The sequence below is a fragment of the Anas acuta genome, chromosome 3 (assembly GCF_963932015.1).
Source record: "Anas acuta chromosome 3, bAnaAcu1.1, whole genome shotgun sequence".
Classification (NCBI taxonomy): domain Eukaryota; kingdom Metazoa; phylum Chordata; class Aves; order Anseriformes; family Anatidae; genus Anas; species Anas acuta.
The window spans coordinates 18,713,097-18,726,643 of NC_088981.1; the positions used below are offsets into that span (position 1 = coordinate 18,713,097).

The following is a 13,547-nucleotide window of genomic DNA, read 5'->3' on the forward strand; positions in this document are numbered from 1 at the left end:
AACCAGCGGCTTGCTGATAACAGCCATATGGGATATGTTTGATAGAGGTGATCAGTATAAAGAATCAGACAAAAATGCCATTTCAAAGCAGCCAAAGCTATCGGCAAATGCAGTTCTCAATGAATAGTTTTAGCTGGAAAAAGAAAACATGCTGGAAAAAGACAGATAGGAACCCTTCTTCAGGTCCAATACTGAATAGGGTGAGGGTCTATGAACCTGATGGCTTGCTGTTAGATCAGTTGGCCTAACACGTTACTTCTCTCTCTGCAAAACCTTGCCTCATACATAGCCTTAGAGCATCAGGACTGAGATAATAGTATTCATTCTCTTTGCACTAGCAAAGAGATGGAACATGTACTCTTTAGACCAGCCTGGGTTATCCTGGGATTTCCCATCCTTCACTCGCCCATTATATATTTATTTATTCAATACAAAATAAACATGCTTGAACACAGAGGTGACAAAACTACCTTGTAAGAGAGCTCTAGACTGATACAGTGGTGGCCACAGTCCCTTCTGTGTGTTTGTGGTGATATTCTCAGTTAGGCAACCACAATTCAGTTGTTGGCTCCTGTCTTCCTAGTGAATATAAATCTATGCTTTAGAATTTCCTTTGTTTTTTGCTGTGTAGCAATTAAACAGAGATGGTCCCAGAAAGATTGCTTTGTTTTTTTAAGCATGGTAAATGGACAATAATGCTGAAACCAGGCAGTCCTGATATCAAATTAGAGGAGGTGTCTGAAGTTGGAGACTCCTTCCTTTGAAAATTAGCTCTGCCACCAAGTCATGATGAATAAATGGGCTTAACTTTCAGAAGAGTCCTGCAGGAGAGGATCCCTTTAGGTTTGGCTATTAATTTCGGACTGCTTATGTTTCTAATTACAAAGATGATTCAAGCTGTGATTGTGGATCCCTGGTAGCTCTGAAAATGACATCCATAGTTGAGCCGCAATTATCATTAGAGTCACTGAAAATAGTTGCAAAACAATGTACTGATATTTCCTGTAGTCACACCATCTCTGGAAAATGTCGATTGACCATAAAACTTTTGCCTGACAAATGAAGAAGACAATGCCTGTAATTTAGGTTTTTGTTGTCTGACATCAATTAAGTTGCACGAAAATTGCTAGACCAAAGAGAGTATTTGTGTGGGAAAGGTGAATGCAAATGCTCACCATGGACTACATACATTAAGATTTTGCTAAAGAAGAAAAAGTGAAAACACGGAGTTCTCCTATCTGAAACAAAAACAAATTAAACTTGATTTGTCTGTGCCATAGCCCTTAACAATGGTAATAATAGGCACTTATGCAAGATGATACTTTGTGATTATAGTAAAAAATGACATTCTTCTATAAAATGAAATTATGAATTGATTTGTGAATGCTACATCCCTGACACTCCCAGGACTGTGCCATCTTTTCCAATGAAACACTTAGGCAATTACTCTTCATGGTTAAGGCAGAAACGTCTAGATGTACAATGGTTTCTGCATTAGCAAAGTTGATGTGATACAGTCTGCTGTGTGCATCTACTAACCTGCGGTGACCAGAAGCCATTATTTCCATCGGACACAATGGCAGCCAGAAACATTACTCTCACAATACCGAAGAATGCAAATGCATTATCTCATGACCTCCAAGGATGTGGTATGTGGCACTGTTGTTCAAAAAGTTTTGAAACTGGTTTGCAATGTACTTATGTCTACTTGCTCATAGAAAATTTCTCCTGACACTTGTTTTGCTTTGACCCCCAAGGAGAATGAATGGCTCACATATGTGATCTTTAAAAACGTCCACACGAAGAACAGGAGGGCTAGGAGTGAACAGGTTGAGAAGGCAGAGTGGCGTAAGTGAGTTATTGTGGGTGGGGAATGAAACAAAAGCCTTGTCCCAGTGCGAAGGGGGTGGTGGTGGAAGCAAGCAAGGTAGGAAAACTGTCAGAGAGATTTTTTTAATTCCCAAAGAAACAATAATGGCTAAAAAAAGGTGGTTTAACAAGTGTATTAGCAGTCCTTGAACAGCCGTTCAGCAGTGGAGGTCAGTCAAGTCTTATCCTTGTGCAAACTGGGTCCCTCCAGCACCCTCAAGAAAAGTGCACTTGCTTGAACTAAGACGAATTTGGCCCAGCAAAACAAGGAAGAAAGAAGTGCTGCTGGAAGAGCGCGGCCAGAAGCACTCACTGGAAACCAGGGACTGCTGGGATGGAAAACACCCTGGAAAGGTTAGGCCACCAAGACGCGACAGATGATAACTGTGCCCTGATTTCTGATCTGCGCTACCACAGCTGTGAATGAGACATTTCAGTGACCATGACCCAAACTTAGATTCAGATGATGTTGTCTTCATTTTTTTTAATTTTTTTTTATTTTTTTTTTCCTCTCAGTCTTACTGTGAAGAAATGGCAAAGCTACCACCTTACCTTATTTTATTTATTTATTTATTTTTAAGCTCACTGAAGTCCTTGGTTTCATAGCTTTATAATGCTTGATTTAGGATAAAGCATCCTCAGCTCATTTTCATCCTTGTTTCTCCCTCACACACATGCACAGGTGCACTTCTAGTTCTACTTCAGTGCAATTTCCTATTCTCAGGACTTTTTTCCAAACAATTTACGAGCCTCCAGACAGAATGCTGTACTGTGCCAGAGACATAGCACTTGATCTTCAACAGTGAAAATATAGAAAAAAGAAAACTGTGGTGGGGTCTCTGCCTCTCAGTGAACCTTGCATTGCCTGTGCAATGCAAGAACTGTAACCAGAAATCACAAGGATTTCTGTGATCACAAGGATCACAATGTCCCCCGTGACTGGAGTAGAGGATGTCAGAGGTGGACAGGAAGAGGGAGCAGGAGCATCTCTGGTGGCTTTCCTGAGGGAGCTGGAGAGAACAGGCTGTTCTGTGTTTGATTTAGTTACATGGACCCTACATAGATGTCTCCAAGCAGCCTTCTCAGATTGTGCACGTACAAAGTCACTGGTGTCTCCCAAGAATAGTATGAATTCAAGTCCAGATCACACTCTGAGCTTCAGGCTATATAGATGACATGGGAACCGTGCACTCTCTTAGAGCCATGAAGGGGAAAAAGTTGCTGGATTATTCACCTAGTCGTTGCCTTGTAAATACATGTAACCAAAAATTAAGCTTTCTTGCTTATTTCTGATTTCTGTTCCTGATACATGTACCTCATAGATCCCTAATCTGAAGCCTGGGGAATGCTCTGGGATGCTCAGCACAGCCACGGGGCAAGAAGTCCCTGTCTGCCTCCTGCTTTCCCTGATGCTGGAGAGGAGAGGAGCTGTGCCAGGTAGGCTGCTGTGGCTGTACCATCATGGGTGGGAAAGCAGAACCACCACCAGCATGTGGGCAGGGGTGCTCCTGGCACTTGGGGAGGCATGGCACAACAGTGTGGTGGGGGGCTGGGGAGAAGCAAACATTGTCTATTGCCTTGATCCTTTGACAAAGTATAAGATGGGGGCCATTAAAGCTAACACAATTTTTCTGTGAGCAAATTCAACAGAAAGGGGAAAAAAAAAAAGAAAAGAAAAAAAAAAAAAGAAGGGGGGTAGGGTGAACATGAGTTAAATTTGAGCAAATATTTTGTTTCTAAAAATCCCAGTGAAAGTCTACAAAACTGCATCGCTTCCTCAGCTCTGTGAGTCTTGTGCTCTTCAGCTGCCCGGTGAAGTGCCAGCTAATGGGGCCGTTAGAAATGCCTTCTCCTTTCTAGGAACACAAAAAGAAGTGTGTCTGTAATGATACGTCTATTTAAAAATACACCCACTCCTGCCAGTCCCTCTATTTGAATATTTCGAACTTGCAGATAAGGCGGGCAGCAGGACTGCAGGGAGCGGGCTGCAGGAATGCGAGCAGTGGCTCACCCTGCCCCAGGGCAGGCAGAGCACCACTGCACACCCACACCGCTGGGTCCCTTGGGCATTGCAGTACCCGCAGTCGGTGTGAGTTTGCTTAGGAAGGCTTGAGTAGAAAACTGGCCTTTCAAAAAGAAAAACAAGCTTCTGAAATGTGATTGACATCACAGAAGTGTTCTATTTCTTCTGACATTCCCCTTGATTTTCAACCTGTATTTCTGCACAGAGGAGGATGAAAACATTGGGAGAAAGCATTGTGCAAAGCAGACAACAGTAGCAATAATGATCTGGCAGAAGGGGAACATTTTCCCCATCTTTAAATTACTTTCCTTCTCTGATCAAAGTACAAGAATTGTGATGGATCAAGACTATTGCCACTGTGATATCTGGGCAGGATGGCTCAGCAAGCTGCTACCATGCTGAGTTTGATAGTTTAGATGCTGAAAACCCCATAAAGAAGAGCCCTGCTTATGAGCAAATGACAGTAAAAATCTGTTTACACAAATCTGACGTTATTTAATGGTGCAAAGTTTAAACCTACCCTGACTGTTTTTTTAAGGGTAATGATGTGGTTTCTCCAGCATTCACGAGAACTTGTCCCCACTAGGGCCCTGCCCATGCAGCCCAAGCACAGCCACCCACTGGTCATTTCTGTCACAAAGCCAAGTGACTCCCGTGCCTCATCAGCAATGCTGGCACGAAACAATGGGGAACACCACGGCTGAGAATGAAATAATTGCCTTGGTGTTTTAAAGAAGATTGTGAGAGAGAGGCTGGCAGGAATTTGACAGATGGCAGGACAGGAGAGCAGGAATGTGGGGCATCAGTGGAAATCAGGCAGGGCTTTTTTGCTGTTGTTAGATTTGGGGCTATACTTGACACTCACATGGAAGAACAATGCGGTTTGAGGATGGCGGTGAATGCAAGTGGCTCAAAAGCAAAAACAGCAAGCACTTGACCAAAAGCACTTTGTGGGTACAATTTGTTATCTCAGCCAGTGGAGATGGGTTTCACAAGAGTCCCCTCTTGTCCTGAAACATCTTATTCTCCTTGTTAAATGGCATTTAAAAGCACAAAATACTTTTATTAAAAATGCTTTTCAGGGCTAAATGACGTTAAGAGCACTTTCTATAGCTTGCTTTGCTATTTAGGGGAGCATGTTATTTCTTTTTAATTTGCTCACTCATTCCTGAATAACTTTTCATAGGACTCCAGACACTGCAGTGTGACAGCTAAACCAAGGAGCATCGGATGCGATGGAATTGCTCTACAAGCAACCTTGCCAAAGGCCCTTTCGCTGCACAAAGCTGGCTCTATCTTTGTATATTGAGGGAGCTAAATCAATGTTAAATGCTTGGCTCTTTTCACAGGACAATGACCAGGACCTAAGCTGCGTCCTTCCTTTTTGATTGACACTTGAAACGTTGAGTTGGAATCAGCCAGAGGCACTGCTACAAGCTTGAAGCCTCTGCTGGGGATAACAACTGGTGACATCTGCAGAAAGGCCGACAAAAGGCAGTTGAAAGCCGTGTTTGTTGCTTTCCCCTCTCAGATCTCCTCTCTTTCATGGAGCTCCTTACTTGCTTTAATATTATGATTCAGCACCTGGCTCTTTTGAACCTTGCTTTAAACTTCAAAAGGCGAGGTGGTATTAACAAACATGAAACGAAAAAGTGGCAGTAGTTTGATTTACTGTTGTCGTCTTATCAAGGGGGTTTTTTGTCACCAGCTGCCACTTTCTGTCATCTTTGGAACCATTATCATTTCTCTAAAATCTAAAAGACTCCACTTAATAACAGCTTTGAATACAGGCAGGATCAGTAACGTATACAGTTCTGGGATGACAGGGCCGTCAAATGAAAAGAAAGATGTTGCCAAAAAAAAAAATCCTTAAAAAAACAATAAAACAAATAAAAGCTGTAGTACTTCTAAGTGACCTTGATTTCAGAATTAAACAAATCAAGCACAATCCCATTGTTCTTTTTGGATCCATTCTGCACTTTCCGTGCAATGTTTCTTTTTTGTTCTCAGCACTAAGGGAAAACAAAGCCAAGGCTTCCAGAAAACTGCTCAGCACACAACGAACACTTGGTATCACATGAGCACCATAAGCTCCTCACTTGTAAGACCGCCAGTGATAATTACTGGTCTCGTTTCACCACCACCCCAGCACAGCAGCTCTCATTCAGGCCAAATCTTGAAAGCTGCCTTGCTAGTCAAAAAGCTGTTTAACTCTCACTTCTGCTATACTTCTCCATACTTTTCTGCAGTCTTTCCCAACAGGGCTGTGCTCACCTTTGGCCACCAGGGCAGAACCACAGAACCAAAAATGCCTCTGTCTGTACCAGATCAGCCAGGTTTGCCCATTGCAGCTGCCCACATCCAGTTGCAAGCAAATAAATAAAAACAAAATATTCTGACCATAAGCCTACTCTGCTTTTGCACTTGTCACCTCACTGCCCTGTACTGCACCTCACTGCCCTCACTGCACCTCACTCCATTTTATAATGGTATATACAATGAAGTCATTTGGGAGAAGAGATTTCTCCCAGTGCCTTCTAAACTCTGAAATTAATAATGATGGATGCCCCATTACAAGCAGTGACTTTTATCTAGCATTGATTAGAACCTGTGCTTTTGTGCATCTTGGTAATTATTTCCACCTATTCAAAAAGAATGAAAATCACTGTAAAACCCAACAGATCCCGTCTGCTATCTCCACTGAAGTATCCTCCCTCCCATGAGCTGTGTGCAATGCCAGGGGATCCGGTGAGCAATCTCCTTGCTGTGGCCCATTGACCCTCTTCCAGACCCTTTCAACCCCAGGAATCTGGAGTAGCTTAGTGTCAACAATTCTCGCTGAAACCGGGGTGGAAACAACAAAAAAGGAATCTTCATGAATGTGAAAATGCTGATGTCCCAACCAATGCAAAAACAGGACTGCAAAGAATCCAAAGTTGATTATTTATTTATTTTTGATTGGGATGTGACAAAACTCATACGAAAGTGAGATGGGTTGCTAAAAATACCTATTATCTTCTGACAGAAACACTCACAGTATAATCACTCTGAGGTTTTCTCACAGAGCATGTCCACATTTGAAATTTTAGTCATTTTAACAAGTGTTAATTACCACATGCTAACCGGCAGAAGTGTGTGTGGGGGAGATGTTTTATATTTATTTGTTCCAGACTTGGAACATATTAGAAAGTAGGCTCCATTCCAGGTTACTGTCGTATGAATGAATGTGTTACCCAACTACAAATGAAAGATATCACAAGAAGAAATAAGTAAAGACCTTTCCCCAGTATATGCTTTTGAAGAGAAGACCAAGAATATGTTTACCATATTGGGTCAAGTGAAAATCTGCACGAGTGCACAAGTGATTGTGGCACACAGGAACAGAAGCAAGTGCCTATGGAGGGTGGAGAAAAATAGTGAGGTACTTTTTATTTTATCCATGAGAAACAAAAATAAAAACTGAAAGAAAGCACACACATGTGAATGTGTCAGTGTAGTTGGCAATCCATCTCCATGCTTTAGGACAAATGATTGAGAAGATGTTATTATATATCTACATAGACACATATGAGAAATGCATACTGTAATTCAACTGCTTATGTTTAGTTCATTCATACATATATATATGTTCAATATATTTATAATGAAAACAGTTAGTATATTTAAACTGAACATGCAGGAGTTGAATTTTGGCTTTATCATTTCTCTAACAGATTTTGAAAATGAGAAAACTGAGATTAGTATTTTCTTAAAATCACTGACAACAGATTCTCAGATAAATATCTGAGGCAGGCCAAGTGAACTCAGTACTGTGAGGTCGGAGCATCTGAGGAACCAAAGATGTAATCCTCACATCTGATGTATACGTTTATAGCCTCAACAAATTCCCCTGTCTAAATTCCCAGAGAGAGAAAGATGTGCAGCATTAAAATAGACCCAGAAGGTCTCTAGTGCTGGCAGAACAAGCCAAAATAAATAAATAAATAAATAAATAAATAAATAAATAAATAAATAAATAAATAAATAAATAAAAGGAACTAGAGAATTATACAAAATCTCTGATTCAAGATTAAAACTACCACTGTCGGAGGAATCTTGTGGGAGGAGTGCCTGCATGTGTGGAAAGTGATGTAAAAGTTAATGGGAATGGAAATACCACAAAAGCCTATAGGCTAATAGGTCTATTTCTAGGTGGTTTTCTAGTTTTTGTTTGTTTGTTTGTTTGTTTGTTTGTTTTAGAAGCACACAAAAGAAGCAGCATTGCAATTTTGGCCTCAGAGATGCCTGGGTAGTTCATGCAGACTGGGAGATACAGAAGACCAGGAACAGTTTTAGCATCTAATCAAGGATTTGGCCAAATCCAGCAACTCTTATACAAATTCCCATGGGATTAGACAACATGCAACCACTCCCAAACAAATACAAGGAGGAAGAAAGTATGAATCTGTATGAATTGGCTTTCTACGTTGTCTGCTCAATACTTATTTTTAAGAAAAGCACTGAGTGTTTCTTCACAAGGAATGAGGCTGTGGATCTGGTTCAAACACGGCATTTCAGAAAGAAATGACTCAACTGAACAGCAAAACCCACCAGGTTTGATGGACAAGGAGAAGTGAAGCACAGATGTACTGAGTGGCTGTGGTCTGGAATCAGGCTGAGGAGCAGTGGGGATCACACATGTGATCTCAATTGGTGAGGTGCCCTAAGGTGTCCTGGGGAAAGGAACAACAAGAATCCTGACCTCCAGACTGGTTGCAGGTATACTGGGGAAAGAGCTGTAAATTCTTTAAAGGGCAGTCGTGTCTACATGTCTGTCAGAGTTTCTAAAGCAGACAACAAACACAAGGATTAGGATAATTTGGTCATTATTATGTAGTGGGTTTTTGAAATCCTGTTTATAACATTCCTCACCATAAACTCTTAAAAAAAAAAAAAAAAAAACTAAAAAATTCCTATTGTGGTTTAATAAGTGACTAACAATTATGAAATAAAGGTTAGGAATAAGTAGTCACCATAATTTTAATGAAGGAGTTGAGGTTACTGATGTGGTTTTAAGATAACTCTGCTGTTCTGTACAAGCATTAATCATCTGGAAAAGGTGTGAACTCCAAAACAGCAGTGCCTTCTGACATATAATTGTACTCAAGAGCTGCAGCAAAAGCTGACACTGAAAACAGCTGAAGAAACTCACAAACGATGGGATGACAAAATGGCAGGTGAGATTCAGTGTTGATATTTGTAAAGCAAAGAATATAGGAAAAAAGAAGTCTAAATATACTCTTGCCATTCATGAAGGAGATCTTGGAGTCATTATAGATACTGTAGAGTCATTCTCTGAAAAACATCAATTCAGTACTCAGTGACAGAAAGAAAAAAGAATGTAAGGAATCATTGAGAAAAGAAGTGAGAGGAACATGGGCAACACAATAGGCCAGTGAATAAAGCTCTCCACATCTCTGCTGAGTGCAGCTCTGTTCACTCCTCCTCCTCCAACATAAAAAATATTCAACAGCACAAGTGAAAAAGAGTGAGAAAGGGTGACTGGAGAAGAGTGAAAATAATGAAGACTCTTTGTCTTGAAAAATGGGTAAATTTAGAAAAGCCTAAGTACAAAGAAGGTGACCAGGGGATGACCATGATTATTTATTATTTCTCAGAACTTGAGAACTGAGGTAACCTGATGAAATGAGCAGGCAGCAGAATCAAAAAGAATTATTTTTACATGCATTGCCCTATTAAATTTCATAACTTACTCCCAAGTGAAGTTGTAGAAACCCCAAGGTACAAATACCTTCAAAAAATAACTACACAGAAAGATCCCTCAAGTGAAGACAACTTTTTAAACAGTTATCTTTGGACTGTCAATTTTTCTTCTGTAAACTTATCTTTAAAAATCATGTGTGTTAATATGCTAAACTGAATTGCTTTTACAATCTGTAAATCTTTCCTGTGTCTATATTTCATGCAGCAATTGTCCTTCCCCTTTGTCAAAACTTGCTTACAAAATTTCAGCTTTCATCTGTATGTATGAGAGTTAACTTAAGCCACCCTTTGGGCTCCTGGGCAAGGTTAGTGCCTGCCAACTTAAAGGTATCATTTGTTTTTATTCGTATCCGCAACGTGCAGCTAATCTCACACCACAGTGAACTCCACAGTGTGCTGAAATCGTGTGGTTCATCAGGAAAACTCCCTCATGCACGTGCTTATTCCTCCAGCTAAAAATATCCCAAAGCAAAACCTCCGTAGTGGCACCCTCCTCTGGCTCAGCCGCACCCACGGCCAAACACACTTATCTGGCAATCACAGCAGCTCCGACGGAGCCGAAAACCACAGGAAACTCCGTAGCAAAACAAATAGGATAGTGACGGACGTGCGCAAAGCTCTGGAGATCCCGATTCCTGTCACCCGACTGCAGGCGAGAACTGACTACTCCAAAACAGAGGCCAGGCCGCATTCCTGTCCCTTGGCCAGATGGGATCAGTGTGTGGTGCCCTGTTCTTCACTAAATCACAGCAGTGAGAGCCCCTCCTAGGAGGCCAGCCTCCGAACTAAAAAATTCCACTTCAAACACAAACACTCCATGGAGGTAACCCCGAGGACACCACCACTTCCAGCACTCACATGGTTTCCGTAGGGATTGCCATGAAACAACAGAGCACTGGGTTTGGCTCTCCCTACTGTAATGTGGTAAAGTACACATTATTCAGGAATTCATACATACATGCCAAGGTTTGACAGGTCCCAGTGTTCACTTATTTTGTGTCACTGTAAGGCAGAGATACGAAGCTCAAAGTCTCTTAGCAAATTGAACAAGTGCTTGGATCTATGTCTGACTGAAGGCCAGAAGGTATGTGTGCAGGCTGTCCAGTGGCAAGGTGCATGAAGCAAGACTCTGCCTGACCTCATGTTACGCATCTTACTCTCCTCCACGTAGGTTGTTTCATGCATTTAAAAAAACTTGCATCCAAATGATGTTCTCTAAAGCCTTCCATGGTAGCCTCAGGTAGATGATGTGTCACCAGGAAATGGAGCTTCCCTCCAAGTCACTGAGACTCTTTTAACATAGACAGTTCTTGTAAAGCACACTGGGATTTGTCTTTAGGATAGATCAGGAACAATATTATTTTTTTTTCACATTTTCATAGGATTGCATTCACACACATGCAAGGACAAGTCCACCTGCAATGCTGACACTGAAGGACTTGCTCTGAGCAGCACAGGAAGATGGTGATGGCTTGGACTCACGCTCACCTACCTCCAGCCCCAAAGCTTGTAAGAAGCAGCTCTGGATTTCTGTCTGGTGCAGCAGACAGCTCCTGATGCAGTGGTGCACTTGTGGTGCCTGAAAGCAGAAGCAAGAAGAGATGTACAGGAAGGCTGTCAAATGAGCACTTGCTTCTCCTCTTGCGGCTTCCCTTGTGATCCCTGTGCTCAGCAGAAGGTGTAGGGTGTCATTCGCATTACCTTGGGTGACAACATGACCAGGCAGCTGCCTGGCTTTGGCTCTACTAAATTTGTTTTCCAGCAATACTCAAAACAAGTTGGGTTCATTATCAAGCTAAAAAGTGACTCTTTGGTCCATTTCAACTGCTTTTCCTTTGAACCCCAGCACAAGATATTAGGTAGAAAACAACCATCCACCTAAGTGTCATACCAGTTCCACGTTCAGTTGGGCGTTCTGTGAAAAATGGCACAAGTTTGGAGATACCAGGGCTGTCCTTTCCATCTGGGCCTCAACACACAACTGGGTAATTCACACCACCCAGGATGCTGGTGGGTGTGGGGGTTTAAATGCCAAGGCAGATTAACAACAGCTAGGAGGCTGCCTTGTCTATTGACACTCAGGCATGTTGGCAGCCGATGCCAAAACCTGGAAATACCACACAGGTTACTGGTCACTAGGGTGGAAGCAGAGAAACTTAACATTGTAGGGAAGTTGCAAATTAAGCTACTTCTTGTTGTCGCCATCATTCTACAGCTGGGAAGAAGGCTTTTAGTCTCAAGGGCTGTCAGCTGAGAACTATTCACAAGCAATAAAATTTACTCCAAAGGAAAACAAACAGAAGACAGAAGGCATTTCAAGTGACTTAAGCAATGCAAGACACAAAAAAGTGAGAAGAATATGCAATAGTTTCTCACCACCCTTGTGCTTGCAAGATTCCAGTTCCATTTTAACATTTTTGTTGAAAGGAAATCATCATTCCAAGATAATGAACCTTATGGTCTAGTGAAAAAAAGAGCTAGCTTTGTGAACTCATGACATTTTATGACCAAAATCTTAACAACTTATGTGGTGACATATGATTCTTTTTAAATTCATCTCTTTTTTTTTTTTTTTTTAATTTAATATTCATGTCATTTCCTAATTCCAATCATCTCAAAATTTCAAAAGCCCCAAGCCATTACCAACAATACTAGCTGGCTTTAGTCAATTTTGATACTGCCAAAAGAAAATAAGCTCCTATCTAGACTCTCTTTTCCTAGACCTTTTTAACCTTAAGGATTTTGCTGAGCCAAGGCAAGGGTTTTCACACCTGAGATACTAAATTTAGGCAGCCAGTTTCAAGGTCATGGGTGATCTGGAGATTGGAAGGAGCACTTTCTATATCACCTCCTGTTAACCAAGCCACAGAACAGCTAGGAGCATCTCTCTCTTCAGTAAAATATCTCAGATAAGTGGAAAAGATCAATTTAATAACCTAGATTGCCCTAAACTATTAAGTCAGATTAAAATGTCAGGCCCCTCCCACTCCAGAATTTAGGGCATTTCATATTCCTCGCTTGGCCTTTTGCAGAGACAGGGGCCATCTGCACATCCTGGGCCCTGTCCAGCTTCACACTCCCAGTGTCTCAGCGCAGCGATGTTCGGTTTTGGTGTTTTGGCCCCCATTTAATTTCAAAAGAAGTAAAATGAAATGATTTTTTTTTCCATTTGGCCTAATATGCTCTCCATATTTCTAAATTACCATCTCTTTGCATGCGTTCTCTGTAGAGCTGCCAGTCAATGTCAAATGAGGTGTATAAATCAAAACTCTGGTTATGTTCTGATAGCATTATATAGACTGGCAGAAAAACACAGGTGAAATAGTGTCAAATCTACATGAGATTTTTTCTTCTCCCTTTTTAAATTGAGACATCTGTCTAATCTCAGTACTTACCAGTAAATGAATTTAGGCACCTCAGAAGCTTATCTGAGCTTGATGTTAAAGAAAAACATTTCTATGGGCACATTTGTACCTGTCAGCACTTACTGTAGAGTTCTCTCTCTATATATTAACGTGAGTGACATCAGAATGATTAAAATGATTGTTAATGTTAACACTGCTTTAGCACCCATTTTACCCTATATTGAAAGGGAGACTTTCCTTGAACCCAAGCACAAGTGGGTATTGGATCATTTTTCAGAAACTTTGTGGAAACCAGGGAAGGACAAAGTGAAAGAGAGGTACATGCAGCAGTGCACATTGCATAGGATTACAGATGTATACATCTGTCTATATGCTCGACTGATAAGCCTTCTTTCAGCTGTTTTTCCAAGGCAGTCATTTAATGCTGAAAAAAAGTGCAGCTAAGACTTTCTTTCCTCCACACCTTACTGCATCCACACTTGAGCAAAATGCTTTACGTGCACACCAAGCCCACTCAAAGACATCTC

The 13,547-nt window shown here is 41.3% G+C and overlaps 1 long non-coding RNA gene across 5 annotated transcripts in view; it reads left to right on the top strand.

The window, feature by feature from the left end:
* LOC137853528 (uncharacterized) overlaps positions 1–5,793 on the top strand; it is a 174,785-nt gene extending 168,992 nt beyond the window's left edge. For all 5 annotated transcript variants that reach the window (XR_011094549.1, XR_011094548.1, XR_011094547.1 and 2 more), the window contains 2 exons: positions 3,192–3,306; positions 5,079–5,793. This is a non-coding gene — a long non-coding RNA (uncharacterized lncRNA). The remainder of the gene's footprint in view (positions 1–3,191; positions 3,307–5,078) is intronic.
* The last annotated feature ends 7,754 nt before the right edge of the window (positions 5,794–13,547 follow it).